This window comes from Anolis carolinensis, unplaced genomic scaffold, assembly GCF_035594765.1.
Source record: "Anolis carolinensis isolate JA03-04 unplaced genomic scaffold, rAnoCar3.1.pri scaffold_12, whole genome shotgun sequence".
Classification (NCBI taxonomy): Eukaryota; Metazoa; Chordata; class Lepidosauria; order Squamata; family Dactyloidae; genus Anolis; species Anolis carolinensis.
Window position 1 is genome coordinate 6,404,042 of NW_026943823.1, and position 19,913 is coordinate 6,423,954.

Below are 19,913 nucleotides of genomic sequence, written 5' to 3' on the forward strand. Positions count from 1 at the left end.
AGCATGAGTACATGGAGTGCCATTACCTTCCCGCCGGAGTGATACCTATTGATCTACTCACATTTGCATGTTTTTAAGTGGTAGTTTGGCAGAAGCTGGGGCTAATAGCAGGAGCTCACTCTGCTCCCCGTATTCGAACTGCCAACCTTTCGGTCAGCAAGTTCAGCAACTCAGTGGTTTAACCCACTGTGCAACTGGGTGCTCCTTGAGTCTTAGAGTCGCCATAAATTCCTTGAAGGCAGACCACCACACAACAACAACAACTTAAAATAAAAACCAGACTCTCCCTTGACGAACCCAAGAGTCATTTCATGACTAAATATTGCATGTGAGCACTACGCACAGACAAAAACAAGGTTGATGGCTTCATGCAGAGACAAATTAGACCAACTAATTCCAGATAATATGCCATAGTTGAATCAACTGAACTCCCCACCCTACCCTGGCATAAAATAAAAATAAAAATCTAACTTAATTTACAAATAATTGGCTGGTAGGCTCTAACATAATCTATAAACCTTTATAGGGCACAAAGACTCCTGACAAAGATCAAGCCGTTGTTTTTTCCTCCTTGATGCAGCCAATGGAGAAAAGAAATACTGTTTTCTTTCTATTTTGCTAGAGAGAGAGAGTGAGGGAGACGGAGAATAAACCCTGTATGCTTTATTTTTCCCCTAACCATTAAAATAGTGGTTTTTAATGTCTCTTTATGACAACTCTATCAGCAGACACAACATAATTATTGCAAATTGCTTTGTCTTTTAATTGTTACTGCAAGGCAATGAAACAATTGTTATGTTGACTATTCAAGAGTGGGTTGTTAATGACTCTAATCATGTGATAATTTGGTGATAACAATCGATATAATTGTACGCTTTGGCTGAAGGAGGTTTCCGGAGAAGCAGGTGAGCCTCGACTGCATCAACTTAACACACTCCAGTGTTCACTGCTAGCTGCATTTTATCAACTTCAGTAGACAGCTATTAAAACACAAGGAACATGGAAGCACAAAGGCAATGTAGGTGGCAGTGGTGCTGTTAGATACATTTAAACTTTAAACATAATGGCTTTATGCCCCGACATGTACAGATTCATAAACACAGACAGACATGTATTACTTACTTTAGGTTGCTGTGAGTTTTCTCGGCTGTATGGCCATTTTCCAAAAGCATTCTGTCCTCACATTTCACCCACATCTATGGCTGGAATCGCTGGGCTGCTATGAGTTTTTGGGACTGTACATCCAACCTCCAGAAGCATTCTCTCCTGAGGTTTCACCCACATCTATGGCAGACATCCTCGGAGTTTGTGAAGCCTGCTGGAAACTCAGCAAGTGGGGTTTAACAGTAGAAATGTTCAATGTGTTGTTGAAGGCTTTCATGGCTGGAATCACTGGGTGGCTGTGAGTTTTTCGGACTGTACAGCCAAGCTCCAGAAGCATTCTCTCCTGACGTTTCACCCACATCTATGGCAGGCATCCTCGGAGGTTGTGAAGCCTGCTGGAAACTCAGCAAGTGGGGTTTAACAATAGAAGTGTTCAATGTGTTGTTGAAAGCTTTCATGGCTGGAATCACTGGGTGGCTGTGAGTTTTTCGGACTGTACAGCCAAGCTCCAGAAGCATTCTCTCCTGACGTTTCACCCACATCTATGGCAGGCATCCTCGGAGGTTGTGAAGCCTGCTGGAAACTCAGCAAGTGGGGTTTAACAATAGAAGTGTTCAATGTGTTGTTGAAAGCTTTCATGGCTGGAATCACTGGGTTGCTGTGAGTTTTTCAGACTGTACATCCAACCTCCAGAAGCATTCTCTCCTGACGTTTCACCCACATCTATGACAGGCATCCTCAGAGGTTGTGAAGTCTGCTGGAAACTCAGCAAGTGGGGTTTAACAATAGAAATGTTCAATGTGTTGTTGAAAGCTTTCATGGCTGGAATCACTGAGTGGCTGTGAGTTTTTCAAACTGCATGACCAAGTTCCAGAAGCATTCTCTCCTGACGTTTCACCCACATCTATGACAGGCATCCTCGGAGGTTGTGAAGCCTGCTGGAAACTCAGCAAGTGGGGGTTTAATGGTAGAAATATTCTGTGTTGTTGAAGGCTTTCATGGCTGGAATCACTGGGTGGCTGTGAGTTTTTTGGACTGTACCTCCAAGCTCCAGAAGCATTCTCTCCTGACGTTTCACCCACATCTATGGCAGGCATCCGAAGCCTGCTGGAAACTCAGCAAGTGGGGTTTAACAGTAGATATGTTTAATGTGTTGTTGAAGGCTTTCATGGCTGGAATCACTGGGTGGCTGTGAGTTTTTCGGACTGTACATCCAAGCTCCAGAAGCATTCTCTCCTGACGTTTCACCCACATCTATGACAGGCATCCTCGGAGGTTGTGAAGCCTGCTGGAAACTCAGCAAGTGGGGGTTTAATGGTAGAAATATTCTGTGTTGTTGAAGGCTTTCATGGCTGGAATCACTGGGTGGCTGTGAGTTTTTCGGACTATACAGCCAAGCTCCAGAAGCATTCTCTCCTGACGTTTCACCCACATCTATGGCAGGCATCCTCGGAGGTTGTGAAGCCTGCTGGAAACTCAGCAAGTGGGGTTTAACAGTAGAAATGTTCAATGTGTTGTTGAAGGCTTTCATGGCTGGAATCACTGGGTGGCTGTGAGTTTTTCGGACTGTACCTCCAAGCTCCAGAAGCATTCTCTCCTGACGTTTCACCCACATCTATGGCAGGCATCCTCGGAGGTTGTGAAGCCTGTTGGAAACACAGCAAGTGGGGTTTAACAGTAGATATGTTCAATGTGTTGTTGAAAGCTTTCATGGCTGGAATCACTGGGTTGCTGTGAGTTTTTCAGACTGTACATCCAAGCTCCAGAAGCATTCTCTCCTGATGTTTCACCCACATCTATGGCAGGCATCCTCAGAGGTTGTGAGGTCTGTTAGAAACTGGGCAAGTGGGATTTAACAGTTTCTCCCCATAGAGATGTTCAATGTGTTGTTGAAGGTTTTCATGGCTGGAATCACTGGGTTGCTGTGAGTTTTCTGGGCTGTATGGCTATGTTCCAGAAGCATTCTCTCCTGACGTTTCGCCCACATCTATGGCAAGCTTCCTCAGAGGTTATGAGGATGTCTGCACCAACTTTACAGAGCGTTGATTATGCCGACATTGTCATCTAAAATAGCAGAATCATGAAAAGGCATTACAAAGAGGCCAATATGGTCTCCAAAGACTTACACCCTAAGCAGCCCCTGTTTTTATTTATTTATTTTATTTACAGCATTTATATTCTGCCCTTCTCACCCCGACGGGGACTCAGGGCGGATCACATTACACATATAAGGCAAACATTCAATGCCTTAACATAGAACAAAGACAAGACAAACACGGGGCTCCGAGCTGGCCTCGAACTCATGACCTCTTGGTCAGAGTGATTTGTTGCAGCTGGTTGCTCAACAGCCTGCGCCACAGCCCGGCAACTTTGCAGCAACTTTGGGAGAACTGTCATTTATCTATATTTCATCAAAGCAGATCTTTCTTGAACGATTGCTGCTGAAGTGACAGGTGCTTATTTGCTCTATTTTGATCCGCAAAAGCAATAAGAGAAGGGAAAGAGAGTCCTTTTTCACGATTACCTTCAAACTAATTCAATGTGTGTTCTTCCATCGATGCCAAACTCCACGGTGCCTTTCGATGTGAACATTCACTGGAACACTGATCGTTTGGCCTCCTAATTTAACCATATTGTTCTTCATCCAGGCCCAGCGCAATCCGCAAAGGGAGAACATCATTTCTAGCAGAAAATAGCCAACGTGAAGGGAGATGCAAGAAAGAATTACTTAGCAGAATGAGAGGCAGGAAGGATGCGATGCGTAATGCAGTTCCAAGTAATGAAACCACAGAAGGAAGAAGTAATACCTACATCTAGATCAATGGAATATATTCATATCAGCAGAGCCCAATGAAATTCGCCCTGGAGTCTTCAGGTGAACTAGCAGAGGTGGTAAAAAAGCAGCATTTGCAATTACTTTTGAGAGTTTGCGGAGGAAAGATGAGTAGGAAAGAGTAAATATCCTATTTTCCAGAAGGTTAAAGAAGGTCTAGAGAATTACACTGTAGCTGAAACTTCCCCTCAGCACCTGATCAAATGAAAAGCAGTGGGAGCATCTCGAGATTGAGGGAAAGAGAAAAGAAGACGATGTATTTAAGGAAATAGCTGAGCAACACTCATTGAAAGCCTTCCCTCCGAGGGGGAGAGATGCCAGAGAGGACTCGAGCGAGAGGAGTTGAACTAAACATCCAAAAAATTGAAACATCCAAGCTAAGTGGAAACACCAAGCGGAGAGGCACCTGGGGAGGAAAGAACACAGAAAGATATTAAATGCAGGTAAGAAAAGTGAACTCGGTACCGTAGGTATGCATTCAGCTCACCTGTCCTGCATACATGAAGTCAACCTAGGCTCATCTGGTGCCTCGTTTCCAGCTCCAACTCAATAAAACTATCAGGCATGTACTGTCACAACATATCGTGGAGGTGTACTGAAATGTGGTTTGGTGAGACTTTGGGCTGGTCTACATAGACTTGAAAACCCAAACTCACCCTGCATTGAACACAGGACTGCTCTGTTCTCCAACGGAACTTGACTCGAACTCTAGGCAGACAGAACTCAACTGAACTGAACTGATGCAATCGTTATGCACAAACACTTGTGTCTGGATACTCCCTAGTTCCAGGTCATCATAGCTTCTTGGCAATTAACTCTTTCCACCTTATGATACAATCTGGATGATGCAATCAGTTGCAATACAAGCATGGCACAAATTGCATTTAAACACTATCAATACACAAATCCCACATTAACATATCTGGCTTGACATTTTGGGTTATATGGCTGTGTGGAAGGGCCTAAGTGAATTCCAACCCCTGAGTGCTGCCTTCAGGACCTGTGTGGTATGTGGCCAATTTCCTCCTGAAACACAGCACTGACTCTTTCGGTTATACTTGGAGCAGAAACTTAGATTGAATTCATATTGATCCGTTTTCACCGAAATCTTATTGACATGATTTGCTCAGACTTTGCATCGTATCCTTTGCTTGTTTTCACTAAATCTCGCAATAAATGCCATTCCATTTCTTCTTGTATTTTCATTTCCCGAGTAAAACACTGTGTACGTAATTATCTGACTCAAAATGTCACATTCCTGTCCACTTGACCTCACTCACCCAAAGTCTTGCAATATTTATACATGTTCCATTTCTTCTTTTACTACGCCTAGCTTCCCAATTCATGCTTCTCGCATTCTGTGTGCCTATATGTGGTGCAGCTTCAGAATTTCCTTTGGAATTTGAGCATGGCAGAAGCTGAACATGTTTTCACCCATTCTGGCTATTTGAAGTTGTGTTTCTGCCTTCAAGTCACCAATAATCTTATGGTGACACAATGCATACCCTTGGATTTTCTTAGGCAAGGAATACTCAGTGATCTTGCCAGTGCCTTCCTCTGAAATATAACCTATAGCTGCTGGTTAATCACATTAGGCCCGGGCTGTGGTGCAGGCGGGAGAGCAAGCCAGCTGCAATTAACTTCAATGAATCACTCTGACCAGGAGGTCATGAGTTCGAGGCCCCTCGGAGCCTATGTTTGTTTGTCTTTGTTCTATGTTAAAAGGCATTGAATGTTTGCCTATATGTGTAATGTGATCTGCCCTGACTCCCCTTCGGGGTGAGAAGGGCGGAATATAAATGCTGTAAATAAATAAATAATAAATAAATAAATAGTTGTTTCTGACTCTTCGTGACCTCCTGGCCCAGTCCACGCCAGAGCTCCCTGTCAGCCGTCACCGCCCCCAGTTCCTTCAAGGTCATGCCAGTCACTTCAAGGACACCATCCATCCATCTCGCCCTTGGTCGGCCTCTCTTCCTTTTTCTTTCCATTTTCCCCAGCATCGTGATCTTTTCCAAGCTGTCCTGTCTCCTCATGATGTGGCCAAAATACTTCAGCTTTGCCTCTAATATCCTTCCCTCCAGTGAGCAGCCATCGGGCATTATTTCCTGGAGGATGGACGGGTTGGATCTTCTTGCCAAGGTCCAAGGCACTCTCAGGATTTTCCTCCAGCACCAGAGTTCAAAAGCCTCTCTCTTCCTTTGCTCAGCCTTCCTTATGGTCCAGCTCTCACATCTTTAGATTACTATAGGGAATACCATTGCTTTGACTATGTGGACCTTCGTTACCAGTGTGATGTCTCTGCTCTTCACTATTTTGTCAAGGTTGGCCATTTCTCTCCTCCCAAGAAGGAAACGTCTTCTGATTTCCTGGCTGCAGTGATCTTCGTGCCTAGAAATATAAAGTCTTTCACTGCCTCTACGTTTTCTCCTTCTATTTGCCAGTTATCAATAGGTGTAGTTGCCATGATCCTGGTTTTCTTGACATTTAACTGCAACCAGGTTTTTGCACTTTCTTCCTTCACCTTGGTGATAAGGCTCCTCAGCTCCTCCTCGCTTTCGGCCATCAGAGTGGTATTGTCTGTATACCTAAGATTGTTAATGTTTCTTCCAGCAATTTTAACTCCAGCCTTGGATTCGTCAAGTCCTGCACGTCACATGATATGTTCTGCATACAAGTTGAATAGGGAGGGTGAGAGGACGCAGCCCTGATGTCCGCACTCCTTTCCCAATCTTGAACCAGTCTGTTGTTTTGTGATCTGTTCTGACTGTGGCTACTTGGTCTTTATACAGATTTCTCAGGAGACAGACAAGGTGACTTGGTCTCCCCAGACCACCAAGAACATGCCACAGTTTATTATGATCCATGCAGTCAAAGGCTTTAGAATAGTCAATAAAGCAGAAGTAGATGTTTTTCTGAAACTCCCTGGCTTCCTCCATTATCCAGCGGATATTGGCAATTTGGTCTCTGGTTCTTCTGCCTTTTCTGAACCCAGCTTGGACATCTGGCAACTCTCACTCCATGTATTGCTGGAGTCTTCCTTGTAGGATCTTGAGCATGACCTTACTGGCATGGGAAATAAGCGCCACTGTACGGAAGTTTGAGCATTCTTTAGCGTTTCCCTTTTTGGGTATGGGGATATAAATTGATTTTTTCCAATCTGAAGGCACTTGGTATTACAGTAGAGTCTCACTTATCCAAGCCTCGCTTATCCAAGCCTCTGGATTATCCAAGCCATTTTTGTAGTCAATGTTTTCAATATATCGTGATATATTGGTGCTAAATTAGTAAATACAGTAATTACAACATAACATGAGGATACCTGCCACAGATGTAGGCAAAACGTCAGGAGAGAATGTTTCTAGAACAAGGCCATACAGTCTGGGAAACTTACAGCAACCCAGTGATTCTGGCCATGAAAACCTTCTACAACACTCTGAAAACAGAGAAGTTCCAGACATGAATCAATCAGGGGCAGCTAACGACTCTGAACAAAGGATGCCCCCAGGCAGGAAGAAGCCAGGAGATGAAGCTATTCAATGCTAACTAGGGTGATTAACTACAACATTCACACTGGCCTCCAACTGACAAGAGTTCTTCTCTCACCCTGGACTTTCCAGATACAGTAGAGTCTCACTTATCCAACACGCGCTTCTCCAACGTTCTGGATTATCCAATGCATTTTTGTAGTCAGTGTTTTCAATATATCGTGATATTTTGGTGCTAAATTTGTAAATACAGTAATTACTACATAGCATTACTGCGTATTGAACTGCTTTTTCTGCCAAATTTGTTGTATAACATGAAGTTTTGGTGCTTAATTTGTGAAATCATAACCTAATTTGATGTTTAATAGGCTTTTCCTTAATCTCTGCTTATTATCCAAGATATTCACTTATCCAAGCTTCTGCCGGCCCATTTAGCTTGGATAAGTGAGACTCTACTGTAATTGGAAGTATCCCATCCAAGTATGAACCAAGCTGAGCTGCATAGCTTCCAAGATCAGATGGTATTTGGTGCCTTTAGGGTATTTAAGCTCTGGTCTACTCATTAGCACACACCCAAAAGAAACTATGTTGTTTGTTTCTCCCATATTAAAAAAGTGATTCCTAATATAACTGATTCACTGTTAAGCTAAAAAGATTAATTTTGTTTACTGGGTCTCAAGAGGGTATACTGTGAGAATCGATACCATCCAATATATATTTTTTTCAGCCTGTGAAGAATGATGAGAGAGAAAGAAAATGAGCATTATTTGGGGAAAGCGGAGTTGGGGAGAATAAGGAAACAGGGTTCTGAGCAAGCGGTAATCCGTCAGGAGGAAGGCCAAGGGAATGAGTCAGTAATGTGATGCCATTGTCAATGGCATGATAATTGCTTCTCTCCACACAGTAGGAGTTGGACCTCCATTTGAGGCACTGCGTTTGGATTGAGCATCTTATCTTAATGAAGATAGACAAGCTGGAGAGAGTTCAAAGAACAAGTTTAAAAAACACACAGGCAAACTCAACAGGGAGAAAGAGGAAGAACAGAGGAATATATTTATGTGCTTCTCCTGCTGCAGCCTGAGATAGAGGGAACCCTTCTGAAATCCATAATGTTAACAACACCATAATGTTAACAACAAAGAGACCTCCAGCACCCTAAAGACTAACTGATGTATTATACCAGAAGCGGTTGCTGATTGTGTCCTACATCTTTACAGGTGTCTTATGAAGAAGGGCAGAGTTTACAACAATTTCTGGTCTAATGAATTGATGAATGCTTCAGGTGCCACATCAACTATCTCTTTGGAAACTATGGAGTGTTAAGGACAAAACATCCTGGAACAACCCAGGCTGAGAGGGGACTATATATTTGAAAATGATAATGCTGAAGAAATATCCTTCATGTTGAACAGTGATTATCAACTTGTGGGTCCCCAGGTGTCTTGGCCTACAACTCCCAGAAATCCCAGCCAGTTTATCAGTTGTTAGGATTTCTTGGAGTTGAAGGACAGAACATGTGGGGAACCACAGGTTGAGAACCACTGATGTGGAAGGACTTCCTGATCCTGAGATGGACTTCAGGATCAGGAAGGGAAATGTTTGGGAGATGGGAAGAAAGAGGTCAGTTGAGGTGGGGAGAAAGAGGTTGGCATCTTTACTAAGCAATGAACCTTGGACTCCAAAAGTGCAACATCTAGTGTTTTCGTGGAGTCAAGGCTCTCAAGGCTAAGCACCAGAACTTTTGGATTAGTGGAACTGAGGACATCACCTGCTGATCCACCTCCCAGGAGGCTTCATTGTCTCTGAACATAGCTAAAGATCTGACATGAACTATGGAAGGGGGTTTTTGGGGAGTGGAGATATCTCTCTCCCACTCCCCTTCTTTTTGTCTCTAAGTCCAGTCTAAATCTCATTGTTGGTCTCACTGAATTAATAGGACGTATCTGATTATTGCTTCAGATAGATATCTATTTTTGTTTTATTGACTATTCTAAAGCCTTTGACCAGAACCGGCCCTAGGTAATATTACCTAGTAAGCAAACCTAATGCCCCCCCCCTGAAATTTTGCGCCCTCCCCCCCCCCACACACACACACACACAAAACCAGCAATGACGACAGCAGCGGCAACGGAGCACAGGACCATCGGCTCACCAAACCGCCTAACGCCTTCCTGGCAAGGCCTCCAGGAAGGCCTCGCGAGAAGAGCAAGGCATCGCGAGAAGTGCACTCTCAGCTGGTGGAAGGAAGCTTCTTTACGCCGGTTACAGCGGCTGGAGAGCGCGCACGCCTTCCGTCCACGTGAGTGATCGAAGTCCTGCACATGCGCACAGGAGTCCCATTGGGCATTTTGGGTGATGGGACAGCTGGGTTGTAGTTCAACATCAAGAAAACCAAGATCATGGCAACCAGACTGATTGATAACTGGCAAATAGAGGGAGAAAATGTGGAGGCAGGGACAGAGTTTGTATTTCTAGGCGTAAAGATTCCTACAGTCAGGAAATCAGAAGGTGTTTCCTTCTTAGGAGGAGAGCAATGGCCAACCTCGATAAAATAGTGAAGAGCAGAAACATCACACTGGCAATGAAGGTCCGCATCGTTAAAGCAATGATATTCCCTATAGTAACCTATGGATGTGAGAACTAGAACATAAGAAAGGCTGAGCAAAGGAAGATGGACACTTTTGAACTGTGGAGTTGGAGAAAAATCCTGAGGGTGCCTTGGACCTTTTGCAAGAAGATCCAATCAGTCCATCCTCCAGAAAATAATACCCAATGGCTGCTCACTGGAGGGAAGGATATTAGAGGCAAAGCTAAAGTACTTTGGCCACATCATGAGGAGACAGGAAAACTTGGAGAAGAGAACGATGCTGGGGAAAATGGAAGGAAAAAGGAAGAGGGGCCGACCAAGGGTGAGATGGATAGACAGTATCCTTGAAGGGACTGCCTTGACCTTGAAGGAGCTCAGGGTGGTGATGGCCAACAGGGAGCTCTGGCGTGGACTGGTCCATGAGGTCACGAAGAGTCAGAAGTGACAGAACGAATAAACAACAACAAAAGGCAAGACAAACTATGTAGTGTAGTCATTTGAGCACTGGACTTTATCACACAAGGCAGGCAAATTGGCATTGCAGCTGGTCCCCATTTTATGATGCTGTGTGTGGATCCCACGTTCTAAATTCCATCGATTCGATCAGTCTACTCCAGTTGTGATTAACAGTGGGATTTAGACCTCTTTCTGTATTTTGTTGGGGCCCCTGGTGGCACAGTGTGTTAAAGCACTGAGCTGCTGAGCTTGCGGACCAAAAGGTGCCAGGTTCAAATCCCGGGAGCGGAATGAGTGCCCGCTGTTAGCCCCAGCTCCTGCCAACCTAGCAGTTCAAAAACATGCAAATATGAGTAGATTAATAGGTACCGCTCAGGCGAGAAGGTAATGGCGCTCCATGCAGTCATGCCAGCCACATGACCTGGAGATGTCTATGGACAACGCCGGCTCTTCGGCTTAGAAATGGAGATGAGCACCAACCCCCAGAGTCAGACATGACTGGACTTAATGTCAGGGGAAACGTTTACCTTTTACCTGTATTTTGTGTGCATATCCACATGCATGAGAGAGAGACAGAGAGAGAATACATGCACACAGATATGAAATGCGCCATGGAACCCACTGGAGCAAACATCCTGCCCATAGAGATGTTATGAGGAGGATACAATGGGGAGGACAAAAGCCATGAAGGCTATCTTGAGCATTTTGGAGGCAAGTGGAATATGAATGACATTACACAAAATTAACATCATTGTTCATTGTTTTGGACCTTCCTTGGGGCGTGCGGCTATAGGGAATGATCACAACGAGCCATTGTGATTTGAAATTCATTACTACATCCCTGGCACCGTTGCTCATTACGACTGTCCAAAAAAAGAGCTTGGCTTGGTAGTCCCTCCCTGGGAGAGATAGTAATATATACAACAAGGAGGGAAGCTTAGCCTTTGCCGCAATGGCAAGGATGCTACCGCAGAAATACCCAGAGGAAATTAAGTGGTGTGTATCTTCTATAGTAAAACTAAGTGCAAGGCCTATCTGTTTAGCAAAACATTTCTGTAAGCTCCTGGAGAATTTAGCAGGCTTATGGATATTATGAAATGGTTCCCATTATTGCTGTTGTAACAACATGCATCTTGCACATTTTTTTAAACTTTATCCTTCAATGCATTTTAAAAAATTCATTACATGGCGTCTAGTGCAATACAAAAAAAAAATGAGGCATATGTAACTTTCAGACATTGGTGGCATTAGGGCAGGGACAGGGTAGCTCCAAGGCTCTCCCATGAGATCTCAGTCTGATTCCTGCAGATAGGGCTGTGACTAAGGTTTTGTCTTATAGCAACACTTGGCCAGATCATAGACTTCGGCAAGAGCACCTTAATGAGCCCTTCAGAGTCCCAGCAAAGTAGCCAAAGTTTGGAAACATTTGAGGAGATATTTGTTTGTTTGTTTTGATTAAACACCAAAATACTTCAGTTTCTGGAAACGGTACTTCAGAAAATAATTTTCCAAGTTCTTCGCCTATTTTTCAATGTTGTGATTAAGAATGCTATCCAGTCTGCATGTGAAAAAGAACTCAGTTGAACACCAAACTCTTATTTATTTATTTATTTATTATTTCCAATATTTCTATCCCGCCCTTCTCACCCGAAGGGACTCAGGGCGGCATACAATTGGCAACAATTCGATGCCGACACATCATTAAAAACAAACAGCATATAAAATCTATTACAAACAGTTAAATACAGTAGCTATATATATAAAAGGGTAATGAAATTTCGGCCTAGGACAAAACAACAAAACTACACATCCCAGAAACACTAAACTTGGCAGCACAACCCCTCATCCATGCCTCTATGTTCATACAACAAAAAGAAAAGAAATATAAAATCCTAATTAGAGGGAGAGGAATAATTGTTTTTATCCAATTGCTGCCAGTTAGAAGGCTAAGCTCCGCCCACTTGGTCTCCTAGCAACTCACACAGCCCAGGGGACAGGCAGACTTAGGCCTCACTTAGGCCTCTTCCACACGGCCTATAAAATACAGATTATCTGATTTTAACTGGATTATATGGCAGTGTAGACTCAAGGCCCTTCCACACAGCTATATAACCCATTTATAATGGACTTAATGTCAGGGGAAAACCTTTACCCTTTACCTTAACTACCACCAATTCCTCAATACTTTATTTCCCATACCACCATACTTCTCCACAGCAACACGTGGCCGGGCACAGCTAGTAAAATATAAAACATATGCTTAAAATCCGTTCATCCAATATCCTCGTACTTTATCCATACATATTTGGGTTCTGGGTGTTTTTATTGGGATGTGGTTTGGAAAAGAGGATATGTTTCAGGGATGGGTAACATGGGGTTCACCTGGTGTAGGTAAAGGTAAAGGTTTTCCCCAGAAATGAAGCCCAGTCGTGTCCGACTCTGGGGGTTGGGACTCATCTCCATTTCTAATCCGAAGAGCCAGCGTTGTCCGTAGACACCTCCAAGGTCATGTGGTCACTAGCATGGAGCGCCGTTACCTTCCCTCTGGAACAGTACCTATTGATCTACTCACATTTGCATGTTTTCGAACTGCTAGGTTGACAGAAGCTGGGTGTTACACCCCTAGGCAGCGAGAGCACTGAAAACCAACACAGAGGCCAATAACAATATAATATCTTTATTGAAGCAAATGAAGTTCCAAAAGAGAATAAGCAGAAAAGTTGAGTTTGCAATTGACCTTCCAGGAAAGATCAAAAATAGTCCAATAAGTGAAAGTCTTATGTACAATATTAAGGTCCAAAGTCCAGAAACCGAAACACACTCAAACTCGGCTTGAGTAATGAGTGGGGAAAAGAAGCAAGGTAGCACAGATAAGTTCTCCAGGGTAAAAGTCCCAAAGCAGGATTTCAAGGCAAGGCACGAGCTGGATGTGCTGGAGCTGAAACACAGTCCAAACTTGGCAAGAAGGTAGACCGGCGCCCGGTCTACTCAGGAGTCAGGCTGCTTGGGAATTCAGGAGCTAGAGACGATGATGCTTCTCAGTAAGAAGTAAAGTTGACACCGCGCAAGAAAGTTCCCAGCGCAAAACTTTTATTGGAGTTCATAAGCTCCCCCAAACCAGGTGCATGACTCCCTAATTCTTCCCAAGAGAACTGAGCTTGCCATAGTCACCGCGCCAGGTGCCTAACTCCCAAATTCTTCCCAAGAGAACTGGGCTTAGCCATAGTCACCACGCTCCGCTAATCTGGCGCTTCTCCTCAAGCTTTGTCTTTGCGATCTCTCTGTTTTCAAAAAAGCCCTGCGATCAAACACTAACCCGTCAGGAGAATCTGGGAGAGCCGGCACTGTTTCAAGGCCATCCTTAATTGGCGCTGGCTCGGAAATGTCCCACAATTACACTGAAACGAGTTATATTCTTTGTTGTTGTTTATTCGTTCAGTCTCTTCCGTCTCTTCCATCTTATATTCTTAGATCTGGAAATAAGCCCACATGAACTGACTGGGACTTATTTCTGAGTGGGCATGTTTAGGCGTGTTTCCCTGGTTTAATCCTAGAATCCTAGACTCTTCATCTAAGTCGTTAATAAAGATGTTGAACAGAATCAGTAATAATAAGTAGCAACTAATTGTCTGGATTCCTGCGTTTGTCTTTGTTCTATGTCAAGGCATTGAATGTTTGCCTTATATGTGTAATGTGATCCGCCCTGAGTCCCCTTTGGGGTGAGAAGGGCGGAATATAAATACTGTAAATAAATAAATATAAATAAATAGAAGGCATCTGGAAAGGAGTTGAATCTTGCTGACATGGGAGAAAACCCAAGTCTTCTTCATCCTAGTCAGCAATGGCCACAGGGTCAGGGGCCAAAGGTGCCTGAGGTATCACACTGGGGCTAACAAGTGGAGCTCACCCCACTCCCTGGATTCGGTTCAACCTACTGCGTCAGCGGGGACTTCTCAGTTAAGGTGCTATCATCCTCTCCTCCATCCAATCCTCTCCTCCATCCCAGTGGTCTTTTTTCTTTGCAGATTCATATGTTATTTGAGTGATTATATTCCTTCTGCTTATGTGATTGTTTTAGTCAATTGTTATGTTTTGTTTTTGTTTTTAATTCTTATAGCGTTTTATAGTGTTTTCAGTGTTTTATTGTACAATGTTTTATGCTGATTTTATATTGGAGACCGCCCTGAGTCCCTTTCGGGAGAGAGGGCAGTATACAAATAAACTTTTACTTACTTACTTACTTACTTACTTACTTACTTACTTACTACTATCAGGCTACATAACCATGGTGCACACACACTCTTTATCTCTTTATCTTACTAATTGGCAGCTGCCACATCAGGCTCCATGCTATGTATCACTGTTCCCAGCCTAATGTGTGACTTTGGTGGGGATTTGGGACTTGATCACACATCTGAAATAAAGAATGAGTCTGAGAGGGCCTTTGAGAGAATTCTGAATGAAGGGCTTCCTTCCGTGCTGCTTTGCCTGCTGCCGCCTTCGCGTCCATTCCTTTTGAAACAAGATATTAAAAATAGCTGGGGATATTAATTTGGCAGATGGTCCAGGCTGAGCTTCTGGCAGGAGCCTGTGAAATTTCTGCAGCGCCACTGACCCCCATCTCCGGCTCCTGCCCACTGAGCTACATCCTGGCGGTCAGCCAGCCCGTGTTTTCCTCCGGCTTCCTTGCTGTCTCTCGCGTCATGGTGCTTGGCAGAATTGCTCCGATCTGAAGGGGTCATCTTGGTCTATTGTGCCTTCGCCATCATCATGGAGGGCTCTGGCTTGTGTAAGCGTTTGGCACTTTCAAGTAAAACTGAACATCCAAGTTGACCTCGGATTCCTTGGCAGGAAAAGGAACAGGACTTACTGTATATACTCGAGTATAAGCCTAGTTTTTCATCCCTTTTTTTAAGACTGGAGTGAATTGAATTGTTTATTGTACTAGCCAGAGGCCATGACATCAGTAATGTACAACCTTTATAAACACTTTCCGATATAAACATTAAAACGTATTCAAAAATTAAAACTAGCTCTTTAAAATTATGATAGCAGCAACATAACAATGACAGTGTCTGATTTGTATCATCCCAAAGCATCGCCATTTCCATTTCTGACCTCAAGTATGGATTTTGCTACTTTAGCTCTGATCTTTTGGGCTGCAATTGCAAATGTGGCAACCTTTAGTGTTATATTTTTGGAACATACTGTATATACTTGAGTATAAGCCAGAGCCGGTCCAACAATGAGGCAAATTAAGCGGTGCTTTTATCTATAATTACAGTGACAGCGAGGAAAACAATTGTGTGTAGAAAGTGGGGTGAAAGTAGAGACCAGAGACCAAGAAGAAAAAGAAGATAAAACCAGGAGAAAAAAAGAAAAATAAATAATAAACTTAAAAATAGGTGTGAGAAAAAAAATTAAAAAGAAAAAAGAAAAAAAATAAGAAAAAATAAAGATAATAAAGAGGAAAAAAAGAGAAAAAAGAAAGAAAAATTTGAATGACTTCCCATTGACCTCTTGAGGGTTTTAAAATCTTATAGTCTACTAGCTGTGCATGGCCACGCGTTGCTGTGGTGAAGTATGGTGGGATGGGAAATAAAGCATTGAGGAATTGGTGGTAGTTAAGGTAAAGGGTAAAGGTGTGGAGTAGATAATATAAGATTATATGGGTTATATAGCTGTGTGGAAGGGCCTTGAGTCTACACTGCCATATAATCCAGTTAACATCAGATAATCTGTATTTTATAGGCAGTGTGGAAGAGGCCTAAGTGATGCCTAACTCTGCCTGTCCCCTGGGCTGAGTGGGTTGCTAGGAGACCAAGTAGATGGAGCTTAGCCTTCTAACTGGCAGCAATTGGATAAAAACAATTATTCCTCTCCCTTTAATTAGGGCTTTATTTTTCTTTTCTTTTCATTGTATCAACCTAGAGGCGTGGATGATGGGTTGTGTTCTTAATTTTCGAAGTTGTGGGGTGTTTAGTTTTGTTGTTTTGGTGATCGCCAGGATTCCATCACTCTTTTATATATATATAGATTTTCATCTCTGGTATTAACAGTCTTGTAGTTTTGATGTATATCACATATCAAATAAGTCTATTGTTAAATTATATCCTTCTTTCTGAATAAAGTCTCTGAAGCCCAGCCAATCTGTTTTTTCTTTGACTTCTCTTAGTCTTTGAGTTAATTTGTATTATATCGAACAATTTTAAAATCCAATCGTTGATGGACGGTACCTCCTTTTGATTCCATATTCTAGCTACAACTAGTCTTGCTGCGGTTCCAATAAAAAATAGTAATTTGTCTTGATTCTTGTTTGTTTTTACATTTGGTATACCAAATAAATATGTCTCTGGTGATAGAGGAAACTTGAGTCCTAGTATTGATTGTGACGCCTTGTGGACATTTTTCCGGTATTCACAAGCTTTTCCTTTTCATCCAACTTTTTTATATATTGCTTCCACTTATCTATGTGCTGGGTTGTACACTTTCTCCTCATGTACGCTTTTTGTATTTTTAATGTCGTACCACATTTCCAATGTTCATAACTAACAGCGTTTGGGTTTGAAAAGTGTGAATTAGGTACGTTTGAATGAAAACGTGAAGCAAATGCCTTTCTGTCTCTCCGCAGCTCATTTCATGATGACAGAACAACCAATTAAAATTATTTCACATAAGATGGGTAGCATTATTAATTTAATAAACATATATCCCACCTTTTTATTAAAAATTTAATCAGAAGGTGACTCATATGAGGACCCTCCACCAACCACCGAAGGCAATATCAAGGTTACAGCGGTAGAGATAAAAAGAAAGGTGCAGGCTAAGACAAATTTAATATTCTCCTAAGAATATACAAACAAATCTTCACCTTAGTCTGAAAAGGTGTTAAGTATGAGAATTAGATGAGCTTTCCTCAGGAGAGCATCTTGGAGACGGAGCATCAGAACGGAAAATAAGCGCTCATTGGTGCCGGGATCCGGACCGAGGCTTCCAATGAAGGTCACAATGCATTGGGTATCAAGTTCCTAACTTTTGACGGGTAAATCCCAACTATTTTGAACTACCATATATACTCGAGTATAAGCCGACCCAAATATAAGCCGAGGCAACCAATTTTACCACAAAAAAACTGGGGAAACATTGACTCCAGTATAAGTCGAGATACCAATAAAATTACATTAATTGAGGCATCAGTAGTTTAAATGTTTTTGAATATGTACATAAAGCTCAAATTTAAGATAAGACTGTCCAACTCTGATCAAATCATTATTCTCATCTTCTTCAATGTCAATGTGCTTATGTATCCTTTGAATAATAATGGAGTAAAATAATACATGTAATAATAATAATAAATACAGAAAAATAATACAAGTAATAATAAATAGAGTAAAATAATAAATGCAATAATAATAATAAGATCAGAGTGAAATAATACACGTAATAATAATAATAATAATAATAATAATAATAATAATAATAATAATAGAGAAAATGAGCACGCAAAAATACTGTGGGACTTCCGAATCCAGACTGACAAAGTTCTGGAACACAACACACCAGACATCACAGTTGTGGAAAAGAAAAAGGTTTGGATCATTGATGTCGCCATCCCAGGTGACAGTCGCATTGACGAAAAACAACAGGAAAAACTCAGCCGCTATCAGGACCTCAAGATTGAACTTCAAAGACTCTGGCAGAAACCAGTACAGGTGGTCCCAGGGGTGATGGGCACATTGGGTGCCGTGCCAAAAGAACTCAGCCAGCATTTGGAAACAATAGACATTGACAAAATTACAATCTGCCAACTGCAAAAGGCCACCCTACTGGGATCTGCACACATCATCCGAAAATACATCGCACAGTCCTAGACACTTGGGAAGTGTTCGACTTGTGATTTTGTGATATGTTTTTTATAATAATAGAGTAAAATAAATGTACAGTAGAGTCTCGCTTATCCATAATAATAGAGTAAAATAATACATGTAATAATAATAGTAATAATAATAATAATAATAATAATAAATACAGGAAAATAATACATGTAGTAATAAATAGAGTAAAATAACAAATGTAATAATAATAAGATCAGAGTGAAATAATAAATGTAATAATAATAATAATAATAATAATAATAATAGAGTAAAATAAATGTAATAGTAGCAACAATAATAGAGAAAAATAATAAATGTAATAATACCAATAATAATAGAGAAAAATAATAAATGTACCATATATTCTCGAGTATAAGCTGACCCAAATATAAGCCAACCAGGACCCTCACCTGAGTATAAGCTGAGGGGGGCTTTTTCAGTCTTAAAAAAAGGGCTGAAAAACTAGGCTTATACTCAAGTATATACAGTATGTTTCTAAGGTTCAAGTATATACAGTATGTTTCTAAGGTTGCGATCAGGGCTGGCCCTGTCTTGCAGACAGCCAATTCTCTCACACCAGAAACAACTTGCAGTTTCTCAAGTTGCTCCTAATACGAAAATAAAGTTATTTAAACCATACCAAGAGGATTCAGCGTGAAACGGCTGAATTAGAATAAATTGTGACACTCAATTCTATTTATTTAGGCTTTATTTGAAATAATATTTCCCTTTCCTATTACAGGTGTTAATTAACATAACAAAGCTGGGCTGATAGTGTTATCAGCAATTACTGCTGTTGCAACTGGTTGCTTTGTTTATTTAACACTGCATGCGGGATTCGTAGGCTCCTTTTGCATCTCACGGGGTCTGGGCAGATAATATAAGATTATAAATGGATAATATAGTTGTTTGGAAAGGCCTTGAGTCTACACTGCCATATAATCCAGTTTAAATCAGATAATCTGATTTTTATAGCCAGTGTGGAAGAGGCCTGATTGAAGCGGCCCTGGGCACCATTAAATGGCTGAGTGGGTTGCTAGGAGACAAAGTGGGCGGAGCTTAGCCTTCTAACTGGCAGCAATGGGAAAAAAACAACTATTCCTCTCCCTCTGATTAGGACTTTATTTTTCTTTTTTTAAATGTCTAAACACAGGGATGAGGACCATGTCTTTTGATACCAAGTTTCATGGTTTTGGGTTGTGTAGTTTCGATGTTTTAATTAAAGTAGAAACGATCAGAAGCTTTATATATATCTATATATATAAAAGAGTGATGGCATCACGGCGACCATCAAAACAACAAAACTACAGACTCCCCAACCTCGAAATTTGACAACACAACCCCTCATCCATGCCTCTACGTTCATACAACAAAAAGAAAAGAAAAATAAAGTCCTAATTAGAGCCCTTCCACACTGCCTATAAAATACAGATTATCTGATTTTAACTGGATTATATGGCAGTGTAGACTCAAGGCCCTTCCACACAGCTATATAACCCATTTATAATGGACTTAACCTTTACCCTTTACCTTAACTACCACCAATTCCTCAATACTTTATTTCCCATACC

The 19,913-nt window shown here is 41.8% G+C and overlaps 1 protein-coding gene across 3 annotated transcripts in view; it reads right to left on the reverse strand.

The window, feature by feature from the left end:
- Positions 1-19,913, reverse strand: part of pcdh19 (protocadherin 19) — a 420,594-nt gene that overhangs the window by 40,678 nt on the left and 360,003 nt on the right. For 2 of the 3 annotated variants that reach the window (XR_010001081.1, XR_010001080.1), the window contains exon 6: positions 1,123-4,343. The gene's annotated coding sequence lies outside the window, so the exon portion shown is untranslated. The remainder of the gene's footprint in view (positions 1-1,122; positions 4,344-19,913) is intronic. The other variant, XR_010001082.1, reaches the window with a different exon arrangement.